Genomic DNA, 25,913 nt, shown 5'->3' on the forward strand with positions numbered 1-25,913 from the left:
TTTGCAGATGACACAATTCTATACTTAAAAAACCCAGCAAACTCAACCAAAAAGCTTATAGAACTGATCAACAAATTTAGCAAAGTATCTAGATACAAAATAAATCTTAAGAAAATCAGAAGCTTTCCTGTATGCCATCCATAAATCCACTGTAAGAGAAATCCAGAATATACTTCCATTTAGGATATCCCACAAAATTTTAAATATTCAGGAATAAACCTAACCAAGGAGGTAGAAAAAATAAACCCATGCAAAGAAAATTATAAAACATTGGAAAAAGAAATCAAAGAAGACCTTAGGAGATAGAAACATATTGCATGTTCTTGGATCGGCAGAATAAATATTATCAAAATGGCCATTCTTCCAAAAGTGATCTATAGATTCATCACAATACACATTAAATTACAAAAGTTATTCCTCACACACATAGAAAAATCAGTCCTTAAAATAATTTGGAACCTATATTTTACTTATTTGTATTCTGAAATATTTTCACCCCCCCAAGTGTGTTTATTTTAAGTTGGGATAGATTAAATTCAACTTTCTTTTGTTCAACATCACTAGCAATCAGGGTGTTGCAAATCAAAACCACACAGAGATTCTATCTAACTCCAATCAGAATGGCAGTCATCAAGAATACAAGTAATAATAAATGCTGGTGAAGATGTGGGGAAATAGGAACTCTTCAACACTGTTAGTGGAATTGCAAATTAGTACAGCCACTATGAAGACCAGTAAGGAGATTTTTTCAGAAAACTAGAAATGGACCCACCATTTGATCTAGCTATACCACTCCTGGATATCTTTCCAAAGGGACTGAAATCAGAATATTATAGTAACACGTGCATATACATGTTTATAACAGCACAATTCACAATAGCCAAATTACAGAACCAAACTAGGTAGCCATCAACAGAAGAATAAGTTACAAAATTATGAGATATACATGCAATGAAATTCTGCTTCTCTGATGGAAAATAAAATTAAGTCATTTGCAATTAAATGCATGAACCTGGAGAACATAATGTTCAGTGAGATTAGCCAGTCACAGAAAGTAAAGGGTCATATGTTTTCTCCATCTCTGAAAGCTAGGGAGTAATCAGAATACCAGAGGGACTTCAAATATTGAATGAGAAACCCAAATGCAGCTAGGTTGTCAAGGGTAAGTGTGGTGGTGGTGGTGGGGGGGGGGGAGAGAGAGAGAGAGAGAGAGAGAGAGAGAGAGAGAGAGAGAGAGAGAGAGAGAGAGAGAGAGAGAGAGAGAGAGAGAGAGAGAGAGAGAGAGGAGAGAAGAAGAGAGAGAGAGAGAGAAGAGAGAGAGAGAGATGTTAATGAAGGAATAACTTCCACTGATATTACGAACATACGTGAGAATGCAAATGCCAATCTCAGTACCCTGTATGGAAAGGGAGTTGGGAAGGGAACAAGGGAAAAAAGCTTTCCAAGGCCTGGGTGCATGTATACCACTATCACTATAAACTACATTATGATGTGAGACCATAATGTACCAAGAGAAGCATAAAAACTAAATGTGAACCTTTCTTATTTTTATCCATGAAATTAGAGACAATAATATCTTTCCCACTTGTCAAAATTAACTCATTATATATAAAATTTAAAATAGATCAGCAATCATGATTTAGCACATAAATACTTTAAAATGAACAGAAAGCAAAACAAAGGAAAATACATTTGTGTCCACAGGTTAACTAGCTGTCCTTTTCAGCTTTAGGTTTAAAGTGTAAGGAGGTATTATTTTGCCTTCTTTGTAAAAGTTTTACTCTAGAATTTTATTAAAATAGTTTAAACTGAATCATATAAAATTATTGTGATTTTTTGCATTCCTTTTTATAACACCTGTAAAATATTATAATATTAGAAAAATGTCTGAAGTACTGAATAAATCTTTTATTCAAATCCCACAGGCCACTTACTTGTTCTATGATCTCTATAAATTACTTAGACTCTATTTTCTCATAGTAGGCTTATAAATATCAACTTTATATAATATGTATGAAACACAAAGATTTCTAATATTTCTAAATATTAGGAACAAATCAATTTTTATTAAAAACACTCTAATGTAAATGGAATGTAATGAATTTCAATGTATATTTTTAACAATAAAATAAAACAGTTAACCTGTGCTGTATATGTGTATCTATGTTAATCTTTTCTACAATATGTCTTTTACATTTCTCCTCTATGTCCTTTTACATCTTCATTATTATTTACTGGCTGTGAATTTAGTTGTTATACTTTAAAAATTCAGACTATCTTACTGCCTCTTTTTATTTTATGTTTGAGATGGTCTCGGGAATACTGACTAAATCAATCATTCTCATTATTAAATTGTCTGCATCTTGAATTAATATCTTCCCTTGCTCTCAGTGTATGCTTCATTAGTCTTGTGATCATTGACATGTATGAAAATCATCATAAGCATTGGCTCAGATTCTAGGGCTCTTCACTGAGCTAAGGGGACGGAGACCAGAAGGATCCTGTCTGAGCTGGAGAGGTTGTTTATTAGCAAAGGAAGCATATAAAGAGAGATCAGTCCTCCCTCCGGTGTCTCCAGTAGCAATGCTGAGTAAGATCCAAAAGTCAGGGGTCAGTATGGCAGTTTCATAGCCCCTTAACTAATTTATACCACTAGGTGCTCCATGTGCTGTTCCCGCCTATTAGACAAGATGATTCTGTCATTCTGATGGGAAGAGCAAGTCTCTTTCTATATTGTATTAAAGATTACTCGGGTCTGTCAGATTTTCCCGTCTGTTTTCAATTGGTTAGTATATCAAACATTTTAGTCAATACTGCTATGAATTCATTGTGTTTTTCAAATTGCTTCTCCTTTTTATTCAGGTTTTTTTCTTTTCTTGAGGAGAAGAAAGAAAGTCATATGCTACTCACTCACCTTGAACTGGAAAGTCATAAGATGATTACTTTCATCTTAAATTTTATTTTAATTAATCCACAATAATTGTACATATTTATAGGTTGCAGTATAATATTTTAATAATGGAGTACAATGTGTAGTGATCAAATCAGAGTAATTATTATATCTATTATTTCAAACATTTATCATTACTTTGTATGGAGAACATTGAAAATCCTTTCTTCTGTTTTGAAATATACAGTCAATTATTGGTAATGCTAGTAAAGTGACTTCTTTCTGTTGTTTATATCATTTCTCTAAATTCCCCATACATTGACAATAAGAAGCTTAATTTTTTTTCTTCTTTTTCTTAAATGTATTTGACTACAGTCACCAAATAATTTTTTTTTTCATTTTTGGCTTGGTTGAATTTCACCACAGAAGAAAATTTCTCTTTGGGGTTAAATATGCATCATTTATTTAGTCCTTCATAAATTGTTAAGCACTCCTTAGAGAAGAGATAATGAAGAAATAGAAACAGCCTTGTTAGCCACAGAAACATACTTCTTTTTGCAAACACAACAGGTTTTCTTTATTATTTTCCGTAGAGTGGATCTGCCTTTAATTTTCTGCGAATTCAACTTATTAGTATAACGCATTTACTTGTTTAAAAACTTCTTAATGTTTGTAAGATAAAGATCTTCATTTCAACTATTAACTAAAAAGATTAAGGTAAAATATAAAAATTCAAATACAATGGAAAACTAAACTGATATTTCAATTTTCCCATATCTTCAAATACAATGGAAAACTAAACTGATATTTCAATTTTCCCATATCATGTATGTTCTAGAGACAATAAAAAGTCCAATAAAATTGTTGCCATCGTGTCAGATTTAACTAATGACTTTAGTTCAAATGGCTGTTTTTTAATTAAATTATCTGAATATATTTTTACATGTTTCTCAAGACATCTTGAGTTAAAATGTATTTTGTATACATTAAAAAAGAACTTCCTGATGTTGAAGTGGGATAGATTTCCAAAATAGCTAATGTAATTCCTCCTTTGCAGAACTCATTGAAAAATTGGTATTTTTTATATGTCAGTGGTAACTTAAATGTGGTTATTCTTTATCCTAAACTAGTCCAGGTAGCCTCCAGAGGTCCCTTTCAATCTCATGATAGTCATCTTTATGGTACTGGGGCCCTTCTACCTCCAGGCTACACGCCCAGACCTATTTTTTAATATTTTTTTTTATTTTTTGGAAACAAGGTCTCTTAAGTCAGCGAGGCTGGCTTCGAACCTGCGCAATCCTCCTGTCTCCACCTCCCAAGGGCGGTGATTACAAGCATGCACCACCACACCTGGCTGATAGTCATCTTTAGTAAGTGAAGTTTTTGTAAAAATTTCAACACAGGAAACTGCACTATGCATAAGCAAACAAGTAGATGAAGAGATGGTTTGTTAGTTCTGGAGATATGTGTCTCTCAAACGAGGACATGCATAGCCCTGAGGAAAATAGAGTGCTATGCTAGGGGATGTATGAAGCCATGGATACATATGGCCTATCTTCCTACCCTGTCAATAATCTGAAAACAAATGGAGAAAAATTTGCATTTAAATTTTCTTTTTTCTTTTTATTATACAAATATGGATGTATTCTAGAGTAGAATCCACATATTATTTTATTAATAAAAAATAGCACATTGAACTTCAAAATAATTTGGGGCTACATTGACTATTCCAAAGTAGTTCTTACAAGATATTTGTTACCTCTCTTATACCTTTCTATACTCTAGTGGAAATGTTTGTTTGCATGGATCTTCTGTAGGCAAAAATAAATGAATAAATACATAAATAAAATATGGTCTAAAATATTTGTTTCATTACCCATGTCATTATTATAGCTTGAGTAACAATATTTTAATGCTAGTGGTCAATTTATCAAGATATTCAATAAAAATTTGTTTTGAAGGTAGCTCATATTAAATGAAATATCATCATTTGATATTTCAAAAATGAAAGAGATGTGAATCAGCTTCATGACTATGTATTTGTTGGAATTTGTTTTGACATGACTAGATATTTATTGGTTATTTCTTTTGACTGATTAAACATTAATGTCTGATTGAAAGTTAATTGTAAAACTGTATCAAGCATATAAAACTGTCTTTGGTATCTTTATTAGATTATGAGGTTGGTTACATCCCAGTATTTGTGACTAGACTTCATTATTCTTATTGTAGCTAGATTCATTCTCTTGCTATCTCTTTTTCATTTTCTCTCTGTCTCTCTTTCTTGCTCCCTCTCTCCTCTCTCTCTTTCTCTCTCCCTTTAAATTATCATCTTAGACTTTGGAAGCTGGATCTCTATATGGTACTAAAATATTCCAGAAGTCAGGAAAAAGTTGGAAATAAAGTGCATGCATATTCAAATGACTGAAATGACAGCTTAATTTTTAGCTGATTTTCATTCATGGATGCCTCCTAATTTTCCATCTAAATGTAGATAAAGTCATGAATTTTGGCTTTATTTTCCACTTGGGGCATTTACTTCAGAAATGTCTACAAATAGAGAGATCTGTAAATATGCCTTCCTTTTGCTAACCTCACACTTTTTTTTTCCTCATTAATCATATTCAAGTTGAGAGCCAGGGCCAGGAGACTTTGAAGGAAGAGTAGGCACATCATTTTTTATGCTTTTCCTGTTTCTCATTTCCCTTCTTTTTCTTTTTTTGGGGGGAAATATTTATTTTCCTACCAGCTTTTCATTCGTTGCTGTGGAAGACACCAGACTGACAGGATTTCTACCAGTCCTGATATATGTAAGCTTTTGCCAGCAGTAAAAACACCAAAATGTACACTGTTCTGCTCAGTTCATCTTTAAGCAGCCCTTCACCCATGGAGCTTAGTAAAATTAATTTCATGAATGAATTTTTATTTGAACATTTGATTTGATATCATAAATCAAAAGCCTGTAAAAGAATCAAACGCCTACCAAACAAAGCAATGTAATGATATTATTTAATAATAATCAAAACAATAATTTAAACATTAGATTTGGAAAGTAATGGTTAAGTGGAACCTTCTCTCCAGTTTTGAATATCTTCTGTAAATCCTGTGTTTAAGGTCATTCAGCTTCTTGGACATTTTCAGTAAAAGTGTTTCTTTGGATATTCTTAATAAAAGTTCAATGCACAAATAGTTAACCACATTGAGAAATTCCACTGTTAAAAAGTCTGGTCTTCTCACTTAGCATAATGTTCTCTAGTTCCATTCATTTACCTGTAAATGACATGAATTTGTTATTATTTATGGCTGAGTAGATTCCAGTTGTTTACATATCCCATAGTTTTGTAATCCATTCTTCTATTGATGGACATCTTGGCTGGTCCTATAGTTTGGCAATTGTGAATTGTGCTGCTCTGAATATAGATGTGCATGCATGAGTTTGGTTTTTATTCTTTTGAGGTAAATGCCCAGAAGTGATATTGCTAGATCATACGGTAGGTTTCATTCCATTCTTCTGAGGATCCTACATACTGTTTTTCAAAGTGGTTGCACTAACTTGAAATCCCACTAAAATGTATTAGAGTTCCCACTTCTCCACATCTTTGTCAGCATTTGTTGTTGTTTGTGTTTTTGCCATTCTAGTTGGAGTTAGATGAAATCTCAGGGTAGTTTTGATTTGCATCTTTCTGACTGCTAATGATTTTGAGAAATTTTTCATACATTTACTGGCCATTTTAATGTCTTCTTTTGTGAAGTGTCTATTTAGTTCACTTGCCCATTTTTTGATTGGGTTATTTGTTTTCTTAGTGCTGAGTTTCTTGAGTTCTCTGTATAGTCTAGATATTAGTCCTCTATCATAGGAATAGTTAGCAAAAATTTTCTCCCATTTCTCTGTTGGCTTTCTGTTGAGGTTCTTGATAATTTCCTTTGCTTTACAGAAGCTCTTCAGTTTAATGAAATCTCTAGTATTGATCCTCATTTTAGTTTCTTGTACATTTGGGATCTTGTTGAGAAAGTTTGAACCTGTTCCTATGTGTTGAAGTGTTGGACCTATGCCCTCTTTAAGGAGCTTCAGGTCTCTGGTATAATTTCCAAGTCTTTGATCACTCTTGTGCAGGGTGAGAAAGTGGGGTTTATTTCCATTTTTTTGCATAGGGTTAACCAGTTTTGCCAACACCATTTGTTGAACAGTCTATCTTTTTTCTAGTGTTTTTTTTTTTTTTGGCCCTTTTGTCAAAAATCAGTTTGCTGTAAGTGTGCAGATTGGTTTCTAAGTCTTCTATTCTGCTCTATTGGTCTATGTATCTGTTTTTGTGCCAGTACTCTGCTATTTTTATTACTATGGTTTTGTATTATACTTCAAAGTCAGGTATTGTGATTCCTCCTGCATGGTTTTTGTTGCTGAGAATTACTTTGGCTAATCTGGGTTTTTGTTTTTCCAAATGAATTTAAGGATTGATTTTTCTATGTCTGTGAGGAATTACCTTGATAATTTAATCGGTGTTGCATTGAATCTGTAGATCACTTTTGGAAGTATGGTCATTTTGATGATATTTATTCTGCCTATCCAAGAATGTGGAAGATCTTTCTATTTTCTAAGATTTTCTTTGATTTCTCTTGACAATGTTTTATAATTTTTTTGCAGAGATCTTTTACCTCCTTAGTTAAGTTTATTCCTATGTATTTTATTGTTTTGTGGGATATCCTGAGTGGAAATATTTTTGGATGTTTATTTCAGTGAGATTATTCAGTCACAAAAAGTAAGAAATGCTTTTCCTGTTATATGGAAGCTAGAAAGAAATGGATCAGCTAGAGGAACTCTAGATGAAGAAGGAGAAACTATAGATGAACAAATAAGGTGACCCAACTGAGGGGGATGGGAGGGAGAAAAGGGAATGTACATTCACAAACGTATCAAAATCAATCACTAAGCCAAACATGAGAAGGAGGGAGGGGGAAGAGAATGGGGTGGGAATTGAGTAAGGGCTAATTGGTTGATATGTGCATATATGCCTCTACCATCTTGCACTCCATTAAGATGTATGACTACAATGCACCAAAAAAAATGTCTGGTCTTAGAGTTGATAAAAAAAATCTCCCATGAATCTTGTCATGATGCCCTCTAGAATAAAATACAAACCTCTTTCCTTTCCCATCATGTATCTTTAAGTATTCAAAGGAATAATATCTTCCATTAATCTAGTAATTTGCTAGATCAGGTTTATTCCAGGTTACAAAAAACATTTTTTAAAATTTCAGGAAAACTTAAAGCTGGTTGTTAAGAATCATATTAGGATCTGTGTACATGTTTCATCATATAAATTTGAATTTTACCAAGGTGTATAACTATAAGGTAGCAATAAAAATATTAAAAAACAAACTATACACTTTTAGTTAGGAAAATGATATTTAAACAAGGGTAATGAAAACAGATCATCACTTTGTAATTATCTTACTACATTTCACTGTGATCTGTTGCCTAGATTATTGATATCTATATCTGAATAAGATAAATACTACAAACTGATATATGCTATGCATTGATGTTTATATTTCTCTCAAAATTTTAAATTACAATCCTAATCCTCATTATGATAATTTTTTTTTTAGTACTGAAAGTGGAAGCTAGAGGCTTTCTACCTCCAGGCTATACTCCCAGACCTATTTTATATTTTATTTGGAAATAGGGTCTTACTAAGTTTCTGAGAGCCTCACTAAGTAGCTGAGGCTGGCGTCTAACCTGTGCGATCCTCCAGTCTCAGCCTCCAAAGTGCTGGGATTACAAGTGTGCACCACCACGCCCAGGTCATTGTGATAATATTTGATGTGGGCTTTTGCAAGGTGATTAGGTCATGAGGTGGAGCCATTGAGAGTGGACTCAGGGTATCCCAGAGAGCTCATGTGCCCCTCACAGGTGAGGATGCAGAAAGGTGACCTAGGAACCAGGAAGTAGGCCCTCACCAGACGTGGAGAGTATTGCATATTTTTCTTAGATTTCCTAGTATCCAGAGCCATGAGAAATAACCTTCGGCTGGTTATAAGCCACCCAAACTACAGTGTGTAGTTATATAGAACCTGGAAGGACCAGGGTACTATGTTACTGCACATGTCTTCCTAACCCTGCATTCAGTGATGTCATACAGGCAGCTGGAGATGAGTTATCATGTGAGTGTTCACTCCATGGAAATTAGAAACAATATTATTGTTTTTAAGTATTATTTAGGTGTTATGCAAACAATAAAGGGAAAAAAGTATAAATCCCCCCACCTGCCAACAGGATTTTGGTGATGCTCTAATAGCATCAATAAAAAGCACCATTAAAACATATTATGTTAACAAAAATATGAATAGTTATTAGGCTCTATTAATAGACATAGTGTCCAGATCACAGAAAGTAATATTTCCACTATGTGCTTCAATGATAAAACAAATATCAAATGCTGTTCTTATTCTTAGCGCCTCATTTCAATAATAACATGATCAATTAGAGTAAGTCTTTAGAAGAGTGCTCAGAATGGCAAGTAGTCTGGGTTTGATTTTGTTATTCAATCACATACTTAGCTTTCCAACTGTGTTTTGGTGAAATTAAAAGTAAAATTTGTTTATATTCTCAGGTAATTCACAAAATTATTATAGATTACTTCATAATTAGATAATATACATATTAATAACTGAGTAAATAATTATATAATAAGCCTATTTTATACCAGTCTATAAAGTCTAGATAGGTTAAACATTTCTAAAGATAGGTTATATTTTCACTTATGTATTTTAAAGATAATCCTCCATATTTTGGGGAGTAAAAAGCATTCCAAAAATTTATTTTTGTGGTACCAAAAAAAAAAAACCAACTCAGAAGTGTACCTTTGAGCTACACCATTACCCTTTTTAAAAATTTCTTATTTTGAAAAAAGTTCTCACCAGGTTGCTGAGGATATCCCTAGATTGCTGAGTTTAGTTTCAAAACTCTCGTTCTTCTGTCTCAGCCTTGTAAGTGCTGGGATAACAAATATGTGCCAACATGCCTGGCAAAAATTTACAGGAAAATAGAGATTTGGGACACGTAGCAGAGATAAAATAAAAAGGAAAGGTATTAGAAGTCTGGAAAGGTGGTGCATACCTTAATCCCAGTACTTGGGAGGCTGAGTCTGGAGGGATCACAGGTCTGAAACTAGCCTCAGCAGTTTCATGAAATCCTCAGCAACTTCTGAGGCCCTGCTTTAAAATAAAAAAGATCTGGGGGTATAGCTCAGAGTAAAATGCTCTCAGGTTAAGTCCCCTGTATTAAAAAAAATAGTTATTTAATTAAAAGTTGGGAGATGAGGTGCCAAATGATCACATATGTTATAAAAATAGGGAACATACTTTGTAAGCAGCAGAAGCTACTGGAGATTTGTCTTTAGCAACTGAGAAATAAAACTTGCTGTGTTATGGCCTCTATTGGAGAAAAGAAAGGCCAAAGGCAGGGTCGTCAATAATGAGTACACTACAGTACACTAGTATGAAATTTTATGGAGGTTTCCAGAATGCCTGTGGAATTTGCAAAAAAAAAATAATAATTTAGCAGGCAGCATTTCACTGTGATGTAAACACCTGTCAACCACAACTTAAAGTATTTATTTGCTTTGGGTTCTAAAGATATCTATCTATCTATCTATCTATCTATCTATCCATCTAATCTAATCTATCATTCTCTATTCCATTTTATGATGCCTGCCAAGTAGGAGCTGGAGCTACAGGACATGATGGCAAAAAGCAAAGGCAATAAGGGGAGGGTGTGAGGGACAAATGTAATCCTTAAGGCCATACCGTCAGGGACCTGTCTCCAGCCATGTCCTGCAGGGACCCACCTCTGAACAAGGCTTCCTTCAAAGCATACAATCCCAGGGACATTTTAAATTAAATCATAGTATCAGTCTATATAAAAATGTTATGTAAGTATGTAAAATATAAATAAGGACACAGACAAACACATAAAGTACCGAGGGAATAAGTATAAAGTAAACATAAGCCAGGTGTGGTGGCACATGCTTATAATATCAATACTTGAGAGGCTGAGACAGGAGGATTGCAGGTTTGAAGCCAGCCTCAGCTACTTAGGGAGGTCCTCTGCAACTTAATGAGACCCTGTTTCAAATTAAATAATAAAATAGTGCTGGGATTGTAGCTTGGAGGTAAAATGCCCCTGTATTCCATTTTTAGTACCCCCCCCACACAGAAGAAAATATAAAGTATCATGATCTGTGTTATAGATTTGATATAGTATGTCCCTTGGAAGAACTCATGTAAGAACTCAGAAGTGCAAAACTAAATCATGCGGGTAATAATGTTACCAGTGGATATATTTCTTGATGGATTAATGGACTTACTAGGTGGTAATGTAGGCAGGTAGAGGTCTGGCTGGATGAGGTAAGTCATGGGTGTGGCCTTGATGGTTGTGTGGCCTCGATGGGTGTGACCCCATCCCCTGCTCTTCACCTTGTTCCCTGGCTTGCTCTCTCTTCTTCCTATCATCATGCCCTGAACCCTGCAAATGTTAACTAGCCCATGGGCTAAAACCTCTACACCCTCCAGAACTGAGAGCAAATAAACCTTCCTTCCTCTTGGTTGTGGTCATCAGGAATTTTGAGTCATAGTAGTGAGACTGAAAATAGAGTCTTAGGAAGAAGAGAAAAAAAAACAAAACTAGAGAAAACTTATAGGAGTTCAGTTTTAAAAACCATTAGATAGCTTGTGAGCAGACTGAGGATACGTGCTTGTTCTCAGAGAGAAATGTAGGATGGAGAATGAGAGATGTGCCTTAGAGAAAGAGTAGAATGAAGGTCTCCTGATGCTTCAGTATGAAGTTTGGCTATTTTCACTAGAACATTTGAAGGTGATACCTTTTTCTTTTCAAGCATGTTGCAGAAATTTTGCTTTTCATATAGTTGCATGTCTGATACCATAATTTTTTTCTACAAGTGGGACATATGACTTCTTGGTAAATGTCTTTCTCTGAACAAAAACCAAAAGCATATTCCAGTAGAAAATGAAAGAAGTAAATGTACAACATAAAGCAATACTTCTCTGCCATAAATGTATTGAATAAATTGCTTTTCTTTTTGTAATGTTGGAGAATATAATTAGAGAAAAATAATTTTTTTCTCAAATCGTTATTTCTTTCTTTTAAAATCAAAGATGTCCTGGGGGGGGGGGTTCTTTTTATGGCTGTTTGTGGAGTTGAAGGGATAAGGATCTTTCATGTCAGGAGGATATGCTGTAATGTACTTTTCCTCCCAAATGTTAAAAACTTATTTAGATTTACAAAATCCAGCTCCATACAATGAAAACCTCTCAGTAAGTCCAACTGTTTATTTGTTTGTTCTTTCAAGTGAAACAAATCATCATTAAAAAGGTTCAGCTTCAAATTAAGACCTTTTAGAGGCAAAAAGGAGTTTGCTCACAAAAGTTCAAATCCCTTGGAAAATGGCTCATTGCTGTCTCAGAGAAAAAGAAAAATAGCTACTGATGAGATTCAAATCATTCTCTATCTTCTCTTTCATTAATTTTAAACATAATTCATAGGCCATTATGCTCTGGAAATCAAAAGAATTATTCCTTATTGTAGCCCACCATTTTTCATCATTATACATACACAATGCCCAATTTCACCCCACTCATTCAAAATGGCGCTTCAAGCAGGCAGAGAAGATTAACTCCAATACTTACATTTGGCTTTAATTCATAGCTTTATGAAGACTTTTACCAGTCTAAATATGTATTTACACAATAGAATATGATGAGTCACTTCTAAAATACAAACATACTACTTTTAAAAATTGCTTAAATATGTATTTCTGCCTGTGATTTTTGCAGGATATTCCTATATGATTCACAGCAACAACTTTATAATATTTGAAATACACCACTTTTCAGCATATTACAAAAAACCAAACAAGAATGATCAATGGATACCTCTCAAACTAGTCAAAATATTTTCATCCTCTACCTTTTTTTAATGCTAGACAGTATTATGGTTAGATGTAAAGTGGCCCCTTGAAGAGCTTATACATTGGTGTTTGGAGTTGATATAATGTCTTGAGGTTGTCATCCCAGCAGTGGATAAATACATTATAATAGATTTACCAGGGTGGTACCCTGTAGGACAGTAGGGCAGTAGGGTGTGTCTCTGAAATTTCAGTCTTTGGAATTATATTTGTTTCCGCTTCCCCTGCTCTCTCTCTCTCTCTCTCTCTCTCTCTCTCTCTCTCTCTCTCTCTCTCTCTCTCTCTCTCTCTCTCGCTTTTGGCCTCTGTGATGTGAGGACCACAGCCCATGTGATCTTCCTCTTTCCGCTTCCTGCTGCCATGTCCTGATATCTGGGGTCCCCAGCCTCACATGAACTGAGCTCCAAACTGTGGGAAAATAAATCTTTAAGTTACAAGGTCAGGTTGATTATGGCTGTGAGAATGTTGACTGGAACAGACAGTCATATGGAAATACCTCCAGTCTATTCTGCGCTTTTTGATGCTGCTAGAAGTTTGCTGTCTAAAACCTCTAATAATGAATTATTTGGACAGATGTTTCTTTTTAATAGTAGTATTCTCTCTTTATAAAGATAAATATAGTAGTGTTTTTTTGTTCTTGCCTAGATACTTCATTATATCATCAGTCTGTCTTTGCTTTTTGTCTGTTGCACATTTAATAAAAAACTTCAAATCTCATTTTCTGTTTTAGTGAGATTGCTGATAAATACTGTTTGGTGGCCAATATGTCCTTATGTGTCAGAGGTTATTATCTCTTTTTCGCCATGCCACTGCCAGTTTTGAAGATTTGCAGTGTTTGTAGGTATGGGTATCAATAGAAAAGCAGAGCAGTAAAACTTATCTAATCTCTATGTAATTATTGCTGTTTTTTTTTGTGTGTATGTGTGTGTGTGTGTGTGTATGGCACCAGGCACCAGGGATTGAACCCAGGGAACTCTACTTCTGAGCTATACTCACAGCCCTTTTTCCTTTTTTATTCTTTATTTTGAAACAGGACCTCTCTAAGTTGTGGAGGGCCCTGCTAAGTAGCTCAGGCTGGCCAAGAACCTGTGATCCTCCTGTCTCAGCCTCCCAAATACTAGGATTACAAGCATTCACCACCTCTCCTGGCTAATGGCATCTATTTATAATAGTAGAACAGTCTAATGTAAACATTGTCTCAGAATTTTTAAAAATGATGCATGCTATATCTGTGTTTTGAATATTTTTTGAGAATTTCTGTATATATATATATATATATATATATATATATATATATATATATATATATATATAACATATTTGCCCCTGGATGACTCCCCTGCCCTGCTCTTCATATTTTGTAAAGCAGAATCTGTTAAGACTGGTTTTCTGGGTAGCAGCCTTTGAGATGCAGAACTGTGAGGAGGCAATTTACTGAGGAATTCTCTCTAGGTAAATAACTGCTGGTGAGTGAATGATGCAAGATTTGGGCAGAAAGAAAAGTTGAATTGAGAGATAATCACAACAAAGGCCTATGGGAGTCTCTGAGAAGCTCTGGAGCTGGCATATCCTTTCAGACCTGTCTTGCATTGAGGAAAGGGAGAATCAACTAATCCTTTGGTTAGCAGCCGGAGGATTCAGCACTTAGGCTTGAATAATCATTGGAGCAGAACTTTGTATCAGATGCCAAATTTGTGCATGAATTATATTAGTAAGATTTTTCTAGAAACATTTTTGTTGATGCTTCAAAGAACTTAAGCCTCTGCCTCCTTATCAGGAGAGTTGCAGAATTTAGAAAATTTCAAAAGCTTTTTTTGAGTATCTATAAGCCAGGTATACCATGTAAATGCCATTTTAATAACCACACATAAGGTATACACAGCAGATTTACATGTAAACCTATGTTTGCCTACCCAACTGTTGCACTAACTTCTTTTTAGCCTTTAGAGAGAAGACTTGGATTGGAGGCAGGTATAAAGCCAAGATTACAAAACAAGAGTCAATAATCAAGGCAAGAGGTCTCATGGCAAAACCTGGTCACATCTTAGAAAAACACTCAGGCTTCTAGGTAGTATAGCAATTGATGTTAGATACTTAAGAGACTAATATGGTTTAAGAGGATTAAGGCATATTTTGATATCTAGAATAACAATACTAAAAGGAGTCAATATGTGCCAGTTCTATTTTAGACAAATTATTTCACAACATAAATATCATTATTATTAGTATTAGTAGTAGTATTAGTAGTTGTAGTAGTAGTAGTACAAGTATGGTAGTGAGTTCAATCCCCACTACCTTACTTTTGAACTATTACACCCAGCCCTTTTAATTTTTCATTTTGAAATAGGGCCTAAGTTACTGAGGCTAGCTTTAAACCTGCACTCCTCCTGTCTCAGCCTTCCAAGTACTGGGATTATAGACATAGGCCACCATAAATTCATAAATGCCATATTATTTTCATGTTGTAGGTGAAAAATATGAAGAAGTTAAATAACTTTCCCAAAACCTACATTAATTGCAAGTTGCAGATTTAGAATTAAAATATAGTCTATCATACCTTAAAATCTGAGCTTAAAGCCATTAATAGATGATCACTCTGCAATATAGAAATGTCAAGATGTAAAATTGTTCGTTTACTGGTTTATCAGGGAAGCTTCAATGATCTCTCTCAGGAGTTACTATAATTTTGGGGAGCATAGCTTACATTTTCTGTCTGTACCAGATAGATCTTTGATCAACTTGCTGAAATTGGGAAGACTGTTTCTTAGAATCCCCTCCTTGTACCAGGATAGAGTTGAGCAAAAGAGAAACGTGTGTGAAATTTTGGAGGTGAAAACAAAGCAGCCACCATTATTCTCCACAGGTTGTCACAGTTAGCTGTAGTGATAGAGTCACAGAGATACAGGTAGGTCCCAGGTTGTCCTTTGTTCCCTCCCCTTTGACCAAAGCTCTTCTTTCTCAGTGTTGACTCTGTAGACCATCAGTAACTACAGTATCATAACCAGTTGTTTGAATAAATATTTAGAGAAATGAGGGCTTTCTATAACACGCCTACTAGCTACCTTCTCACAGTCATTTCAGCAGCTGAGTATGCTGGCCATTCAGGTTGATCACCTGGCGAATCTTAATCTTCAGTGTTCCCTTTTGGGTCTTTATTACCCCAGCTCTTTCGACAATTATTTGGAGTCTAATTCCTGTAGTAAGTCCCTTATTTCATGTATATAATAATCCTGCTTCCTATAATGAATGCTGAATGATTCAGAAATTAATGCCTGAAAATTATGCTACCATAACAATATACTGAACCATGAGGTTCAGGTGTGAGTAAGGAGGGAGGATAGGTAAGAAACAAACCTGATGTCTTTGTGGAAAAATTCACAAAATTTTAAAGAAAACTTTCCTAAAGACTGGATTATGAAATTGGATTAAAACAAACAAACAAAGGCAGTTTAAACAAAAAACTTTCCTTGGGCTACAACTTTCTATAAGCAGAAAGTAAGCGTGACAGCTACTCAAATGAAAACATGGGTTGTTTTTTAAGAAAAGAAAATACTAGATCATATGGTAGGTTCATTCTCATTCTTCTAAGGATCTTCCTTACTGTTTTCCAAAGTGGTTCTACTAATTTAAAATCCCACCAACAATATATTAGAGTTCTCACTTCTCCACATCCGCACCAGCATATGTTTGAGTTTTTAATGATTACCATTTTAATTGGAGTTAGTGAAATCTCAGGGTAGTTTTGATTTTTATCTCTCTGATTGCTAATGATGTTGAGCTTTTTTTTATACATTTATTGGCCATTTGAATTTCTTCTTTTGTGAAGTATTTATTTAGCTCACTTGCCCATTTTTTGACCAAACTACCAAAATAATGCATGTGCATCTGTCTTCATAGCCGCACAATTCACAATTGCCAAAATATGGAACTTGCTAAGATGTCCATCAATGGATGAATGGATTACAAAATTTTGGGATATATACACAATGGAATTTTACTCAGCCATAAAGAACAAAATTATATCATTCGCAGGAAAATGGATGGAACTGAAGAATATTATGCTAAGTGAGATTAGTCAGTCACAAAAAGTAAAATATTGAATGCTTTCCCTAATATATGCAAGCTAGGGAGTAAAAGGTTCATAGGAGAAACTCTAGATGAAGAAGGAGAAACCATAGATGAGGAAATAAGGCAACCTAATTGAGGATGATGGAAGAGGGGGAGAGGGAAATTCCTTAAGGTTCATGATAAACATTCACAAATATATCAAAGTCAATCAGTAAGCCAAACATGAAAAGGAGGGACGGGGGAACGAATGGGGTGGGAATTGGGAAAGGGTTAGATGAGTAATGTGCACATATGTGCTTCTACCATCTTGTACACCATTAAGATATATGACTACAATACAACAAAAAAAATTAAAAGAAAGATTTTATGGTTTAAGTTTTAGACTTTAAAAAATAGAAAGCTAGAAAGAAAAAGTATAATAGGAGGAACTCTAGACAAAGAAGGATAAACCATAGATGACCAAATAAGGTGACCTAACTGAGGAGGATGGGAGGGGGAAGAGGGAAATTTTCTAATTTACATGATGTGCATTCACAAACATATGAGTTAATCATTAAGCCAAACATGAGAAGGAGGGGAGGGGAGAGAATGGGGTGGGAAATGGGAAAGGGATAAATGAGTGATGTGTGCATGTATTCCACTACCATATTGTAGCCTATTAAAATATATAACTACAATGCACCAATAAAAAAAATGTTATTTGGGGGGTACAAAGACTAGAGCGTGAACAGAACCGAGAACAAGGAACTTCAGTACTACTCCAGAGAACAGAACTGAGGGGTAATCAAGAAGTATCAAGTTGGGTGTGGTGTGCATGCTTACTACACCAGTACTTGGGAGTCTGAGACAGGAGGATCACAGGTTTGAGGCCAGCTTCAGGAACTTAATAAGACTCTGTTTCAAATAAAAAGTAAAAGCCGGGCATGGTGGCACATGCTTCTAATCCAAGCATTTGGGAGGCTGAGACAGGAGGGTTGTGGTTGCCAGACAGCCTCAGCTACTTAGTGAGTCCCTTTGCAAGTCAGTGAGACCCTGTTTCAAAAATAAAGAATAAAAAAGTATGGCTGGGGTTATCTATCAGAGGCAGAATGCCCCTGGGTACCATCTCCAGTACCACAAAAAAAAAAAAAAAGTAGAATACTTGTGTGTGGGGAGGGGGCTGTAACTTAGAGGTAGAATGTTTCTGGGTTCTATCCCTAGTAGCACACACACACACACACACACACACACACACACACACACACACACACATATACAAATATTGCTCTTTCTGAATTTTTGTTGAAGTTGGGAAACCCAAAAACATACTTTGAGCTGTATTTTGTTTATTTTATTCTTTCTTTCCTACCTGTAGTTTTGGAGTTGCTATGAACTCATGACTGTGATTCATATTCTCCTTTTTTGAACACAGGTTTCTCTAAGAGTAGATTTTCATGCCATTAAATTCTGTTGTTTTGTTTTTATTCTTTATGGTAGTAAGGATTGAACCCGGGGTGTTCTACCTCTCAGGTACACCCCCAGCCTTTTTTTTTTTTTGGAAGAATATCTTGCTAAATTACCATATACTGGCCTTAAATGAATGCTCTTTCTGACAAGTACTGGGATTATAGACATTTGCCACCACACATGACTGATAACTTGTATTTTAAGTACAAAGATCTTTAGGTTAAATTGAGTCACATTTGATGAGCATATCAAGAACTGAGTTTAATTTAAATGAGGTGATCTTATATTATGAATCTGATCAAAATAATTGATCAGCGAATACTTTGGGGTTAGTATTTGGAAATTAATGCATTTTATGTATGGAAGGAATGTGAGTTGTGGTCAGTGAATAATTTCTCCCAAGCCTAAATGCTGTTCCTTTCAACAAAAGACAGAATTTATTCCTCTCTTCTTGAATCTTGGCAGGCTTTGTGACCTTCGTTAATCAATAGATTCAAAGGAAACTATGCTGTTCCAATTTTGGACCAAACTCTTAGTAGGCTTGAAGTTCCTGCTTTTGCATTGGATCTCTTCGTTACCATGTAAAATGTCTGACTACTCTGCTACAGAGAGAAGTTCATTACTATTAACCATTCCTGTCAGGCCTGGGAATTGCACCTTGTGTCTGGTGCCTGTGTGTTGTTGCTGATACCATGGATGTGTTGTGCCAAATCTATGAATGCTGCAAGAGTGATGCTTGCGCACTGCACATCATGCTGGAGTGTGGTGAGCCACGCACACTCAGGTGTACTTTGGGAGTTTAGTTCTTCTTTGGCTTTAATGAATCCTCCTTTAAATATGTGTCTGTGTGTGTGTGTGTGTGTGTGTGTGTGTGTGTGTTCCATTCGATTCATATTTTATTACTGAGAATATCACTGGGTGTGTTACATTTTCTTTTCTCATATTATTCCTAGCTAACACTTTTTGTGAGGTTTTATACCTATCATTGCCCATGGAAGCCAAGGTACTATGAAAAGGTTCTGTATCTTTGTGCTTATTGACATAAAAATGAGGAATAAATAAAAGAGTGTTGTTGTCTTGTTCCCAAAGGTGTAGATTTGAGTGATTTTTTGTAGCAAATATTGAAGTGACTAAAAATGAGTTAAGGATACCTAAACTAATAAAGAAAATAATATATGAAGTAGGAGTTTAATACTTTGGGAGAAAAAACATCTAAAAATAATAGTTAAAGTGAAAAGACCTAATACACTAAAAGGATCAAAATTTAAAAGAATCAAAATGTCATTGACTGGCACTAAGTCAGTGTGAAGCAAATAAACTAAAAAAAAAAAAACAGAAGAAAAAGAGACAAAGAAAAAAGAAAGAAAGCATGGTAGAGAGGGAAAGTGATAGGGAAGTTTATTTCAAAATAGATCAGATATAGTTTAGCTGGAGAATTTGCACTTGAAACTGATTGCTTATTGTCTTAGCTCCTTAGGGATTACAGAGTGTGTAAATGATAGACATAAGGAAATAGGGAGGAGCGAGAAAGATAGACTTTATAGATACTACTAAAAAAGCAATAATGAGGAATGATTTAACAAAACTCAAAGGTTTCAGATCATTGGAAAGCCTGAAACAGCAGATGGCGAATATAGTTCAATTCAGACAAACATTTTAAAAAGATGTCTATGGAAACCCATTTCAGTGGACTAATCACCCAGCATACCAACCAGAAAATATTTGAAAACGTTTAACTATCAGCTTAGTAAAAAGGAACAATCTTCTAAGATAAAGGCTGAAATAAAAAGTGCTTCACATTTTCAGTTTAAAGTGTTGGAAGAAGGGTGAAAGAGGGGGTAAGATAAAAAGTACTTAGCCATGAAAAAAATGTAGATACTTTATGAAGCGTGAGATGGTTAGTCACAAATTCCAGGAGATTTAATTTCCTCCGCGGAAATAAAACAGCACTGTTGTAGGTGTGTTCACTTATTTAATAGAGTAGATTTTAGTGCCTTATTTAAAATGGTGCCTAAAAATAGCCAGAATTTTTCCAAAGGAGAAATAGATGGAGTAATCTGTCAAGTAGCAGTTGTTTATACCCATGATTTTAGTGACAGAGTAAGATCCACATACATATATATTGCTGGACCAACAGGAGCATTTCCCCCCTTAACATAGTGTGTATTTACATGTGGTTTTTGTAGTGAGCTAGGCATATCACATCAAAGGAGCCCAAGTGGAATTTTAAAGCCTCACCCTGTGTTTTTTTTTTTTTTAATCAGCAAAAGTCTCATTAGGCTATTCTTGGTTCTACAATTTACACAGGGACAACTAAGTCAATCCTTGCAACTATAGAATTTTCAGATGTTATTAGTTGTCAATAACAATTTTTAAAAAAGATATTTCTACTTTCAACAAGTATGTTTGAAGAAAAGTATGCTTCTATCTTTCTTTAGAGACATGTTTGACTTGTCTAGCAGGCATTTTATGTGTTCTAGAAATAATTTACGATGTCATAGTGGTGGTATGGACGTGGTGGTTTGGGGTTGAATTTAGAATGACCTTATCAGTGATATCTAGAATCAAGGCATTGGGAGGAAGATAGTCACAGATATGTCTATGGAAATATGGAAGTTTTTAAACCAAAAATAATTAAGTAAATAAAACCTTACATGGAGATTTGAGAGTATCTGTCAGATGTTAAAAATCTAGTACTTATGAAAATACTTAATACTTAAAATGGACTCCTGTTTTATATCAAATTTCGTTGATATGGTCTTTGTAATGCTTTTCAAAACTGATTCTTCATTATTTTTTATTTTTCTTTGTTAAGAATTTAATTGCCACTATAATTATTTTAAAGTTTAAAAGATAAGAAGATTGACTTTTTAAACTTCAAAATGAACTTTCCTGCTAAGACTATGTTTCTCAATATGGAGAATTATAAATTTTTGCAATGAAATCATAAACTTTTAGTATACTTTGATTCCTTGCTTTATGCCGCATCCATCTGCCACACAGGAGTATTCTAGTTAGTATACTGATAATAGCTCACATGCTTACTACATGTAGTTTTATTGCTCATAGGGACTGAAACAACATTCTGTATGCTTTGAAATGTACTTTTTTCTAATTCAAATAAAACGTGGTTGATAATAAGAAGTCTAATTTTAGGGTATTTGAATAAGATATATTTGGGCTTACTAAATAGAGATTATTAACTTGAAAAAATAAAGTTGCCCCAATTTGTTTTAGGTGAATTTTTTGTTTTTTCAGTTAGCAGGTAGGTACATGCAAACTTGCATTTCCTATTACCAAACAACAACAACAAATAATAATAATAATAATAATAATAATAATAATTAATAATAATAATAATTTTCACCTTACTAAAGCAGGGATCCTATAATTTGTTTTCTTATCCTTTGTGCCCAGCATGGAGTTTGCAAGTGGTGGGCTAACAAATATTTGTAGAAGAAATACATGAACCATAATCTAATACTTTCCAATGGTTTTAAAAATATAATATTAAAATTGCAAATTAAGATTAAAATTGCAAATCCAAATCAAAATGAAATTCATGAAAAAATTTTTTTCACTTAATATTTTATGTATAATCTACTTTTATGAATAAGAGAGGGAGGGTCATAAAAATCAGAAGATGCTAGGCAGCTACATTTAAAACAATCAAGAGTCACTGAACTCATAGAGTAACAGAAAAGTTATATTTAGAAGTAGACTTAAAATATGACAGTTCATGACATGGTATTTATTAAGGAACACACTTCACATATGGGAGTTGACTTTTTGCTCTAGTATGCTGTCCCTTGCACCTCCTTTATATAGAACAAACAAAAATGCTTCTGAACATGACATTATGTTAGGGATTCTCAATTCAGTTTTCTTTTTTTTTTTTAAATTTAGTTTTCTTTATTGTATTCCATAACTAAAATGGAACAGGATGTTTTTTTTTAATTAATTAATTTTTTAAATTGGTGCATTGTAGTCATATATCAATCACATTGGAGTACAAGACTTGAGAGGATATACAAGCACACATCATCCAATTAGCCCTCCTCCAGCCCCCATCCCATTCCCTCCCCCTCCCTCCATCCCACACTTCTTTGGTGATTTACTTTGATACATTTGTTTATGTACCTCCTGCGTTTTAAAGAGGCTCCGTCCTCCAGTATTACATACCCTCTGATTGGTCACATTAGTTGCTTCACTATAGGGCCCTTTCTATAGCTCAACCTCTTCCTGTTGCCCTTTTCCTCCTAGTTATTGCTGATTAAGAGAAGCGTCTGATTTATATTTTCTGCGATATTTCTCTGTGCATGCTGCGTTGCAAGTACCCATCCCACTCTTGACGGTCCCAGTAGTGGCCTGGCTACTCAGTGGACTGATCCAGACCTCGCTGGCTCAAGCAGCGGCCTTGCCTCATGGGAGGCCCCAGGTCTAGTCTCGCTGGCCCCTGCACCGGTCTAACCCCTAAGCTGGCTTCGGTCCCGGCCTTGGAGGCCGCAGGAGTGGCCTTGCCTCACGGCAGGCTCCAATGCCGGCCTTGCTGGACCCAGCATCGGCCTCACCCCTCGGCAGGCTCCAATCCCGGGCTCAGAGGCCCCAGTACCAGCCTTGCCTCACGGCAGGCTCCGATGCCGGCCTCGCTTCACGGCAGGCTCCGATGCCGGCCTTGCTGGCCCCAGTACCGGTCTAGCCCTTCGGCAGGTTGTTATCCTGGCCTCGGAAGCCCCAGTACTGGCCTTGCCTCACGGCAGGCTCCGATGCCGGCCTCGCTGGCCCCAGCACTGGCCTAACCCCTCGACAGGCTCTTATCCTGGCCTCGGATGTCCCAGTACCGGCCTTGCCTCACGGCAGGCTCCAATGCTGGCCTCACTGGCCCCAGCACCGGCCTAACCCCTCGGCAGGCTCTTATCCTGACCTCGGAGGCCCCAGTACCGGCCTTGCCTCAAGGCAGGCTCCAATCCCGGCCTCGGAGGCCTCAGCACCGGCCTTGCCTCACGGCAGGCTCCAATGCCGGCCTTGCTGGCCCCAGCATCAGCCTTGCCTCAAGGCAGGCTCCGATGCCGGCCTCGCTGGCCCCAGCACCGGCCTAACCCCTTGGCAGGCTCCGATCACGGATTTGGAGGCCCCAGTACCGACCTTGCCTCAAGGCAGGCTCCGATGCCGGCCTCACTGGCCCCAGCACCAGCCTAACCCCTCGGCAGGCTCCGATCCCGGCCTCGGAGGCCCCAACACTGGTAATGCCTCACGGCAGGCTCCGATGCCGGCCTCACTGGCCCCAGCAACGGCCTAACCCCTCGACAGGCTCTTATCCTGGCCTCGGAGGCCCCAGTACCGGCCTTGCCTCAAGGCAGGCTCCGATGCCGGCCTCACTGGCCCCAGCACCGGCCTAACCCCTCGGCAGGCTCCGATCCCGGCCTCAGAGGCCCCAGTACCGGCCTTGCCTCAAGGCAGGCTCCGATGCCAGCCTCGCTGGCCCCAGCACTGGCCTAACCCCTTGGCAGGCTCCGATCCCGGATTTGGAGGCCCCAGCACTGGTCATGCATCAAGGCAGGCTCCGATGCCGGCCTCGCTGGCCCCAGCACCGGCCTAACCCCTCAGCAGGCTCTTATCCTGGCCTCGGAGGCCCCAGTACCGGCCTTGCCTCACGGCAGGCTCCGATGCCGGCCTCGCTGGCCCCAGCACCGGCCTAACCCCTCGACAGGCTCTTATCCTTGCCTCAGAGGCCCCAGCACTGGTCATGCCTCACGGCAGGCTCCGATGCCGGCCTCGCTGGCCCCAGCACCGGCCTAACTCCTCGGCAGGCTCCGATCCCGGCCTCAGAGGCCCCAGCACTGGTCATGACTCAAGGCAGGCTCCGATGCCGGCCTCACCGGCCCCAGCACCAGCCTAACCCCTCGGCAGGCTCTTATCCTGGCCTCGAGGCCCCAGTACCGGCCTTGCCTCATGGCAGGCTCTGATGCCAGCCTCACTGGCCCCAGCACCGGCCTAACCCCTCATCAGGCTCCGGTCCCGTCCTCGGGGGCCCCAACACTGGCCTTGCCTCACGGCAGGCTCCGATGCCAGCCTCGCTGACCCCAGAACCGGCCTAACCCCTCAGCAAGTTCCGGACCCGACCTCGGAGGCCCTAGCACAAGCCGCATCATGGCAGGCTCCAATGCCGGCCTCGCTGGCCCCAGCATCGGTCTAACCCCTCTGCAGGTTCCAATCCCGGCCACGGAGGCCTCAGTAGTGGCCTTGCCTCACAGCAAGCTCCGATGTCGGCCACTGGCCCCGGCGCCCGCCTAACCCCTCAGCAGGTTCCGATCACTGTCTCTGTGGTTATTATTTCAAAGGTTCCAGTTGTAATGTATCAGATCTCTGCCTCCCCGAATATTGGCCACTGGCATTGCCACTGCCTCCACCGTTTCAAATCCTTCCCAGGCTCTTTTTCCACTCTGAATGTTGTCCAGTGTTCCTAAGCATGCGTGATGGTAGCATTCAATTTCTCCAAAAAAATAAAGTTGGTAAGATCCGGTTTCTGCTTCTCCTGAATACAAGTCTCCACCACCATCGCGGAGAACTCTTTCAACACCGCATTTCTCCTTGGTCTCCGCTAAACTCTCTCCTTATATGTGATGTCTGAGATTCTTAACAATATAGAGAAATAGCAGTCCTCTTTCATGGCGATTTTTTCCATAAGTTCCAGTGCATTTAGATAAGTTTTGTCTGCATCTCCAGTGTCCTGGCATCCATAACGGCTTTCTTACCACCTCTCCGATATTTTTCTTTATCTTTTTCTGTTCTGGGCCCGGTTTCTCCAGGGGTCTGGCGTGCTACTCGCAGTTCGGCCCGGGGCCCAGAGTCCCGCGACCCAGGCCCCAGCTGGCGTGCCCCGCACGCGACCCCTGCCCAGAACCCAGCATCTTACTGGGCCTGGTTTCTCCAGGGGTCTGGCGTGCTACTCGCAGTTCGGCCCGGGGCCCAGAGTCCCGCGACCCGGGCCCCATCTGGCGTGCCCAGCCCGCGACCCCCGCCCAGAACCCAGCGTCTTACTGGGCCTGGTTTCTCCAGGGGTCTGGCGTGCTACTCGCAGTTTGGCCAGAACCCAGAGTCCCGCGACCCGGGCCCCAGCTGGCGTGCCCCGCACGCGACCCCTGCCCAGAACCCAGCATCTTACTGGGCCTGGTTTCTCCAGGGGTCTGGCGTGCTACTCGCAGTTAGGCCCGGGGCCCAGAGTCCCACGACCCGGGCCCCATCTGGCGTGCCCAGCCTGCGACCCCCGCCCAGAACCCAGCGTCTTACTGGGCCTGGTTTCTCCAGGGGTCTGGCGTGCTACTCGCAGTTTGGCCAGAACCCAGAGTCCCGCGACCCGGGCCCCAGCTGGCGTGCCCTGTGCTCGACCCCTGCCCAGAACCCAGCGTCTTACTGGGCCTGGTTTCTCCAGGGGTCTGGCGTGCTACTCGCAGTTCGGCCTGGGGCCCAGAGTCTCAATTCAGTTTTCTGATGTAGTTACAATAAAAAGGATTTTCTACTACAGA

Source organism: Muscardinus avellanarius (genome assembly GCF_963383645.1).
Source record: "Muscardinus avellanarius genome assembly, chromosome: 5".
Taxonomy (NCBI): Eukaryota; Metazoa; Chordata; class Mammalia; order Rodentia; family Gliridae; genus Muscardinus; species Muscardinus avellanarius.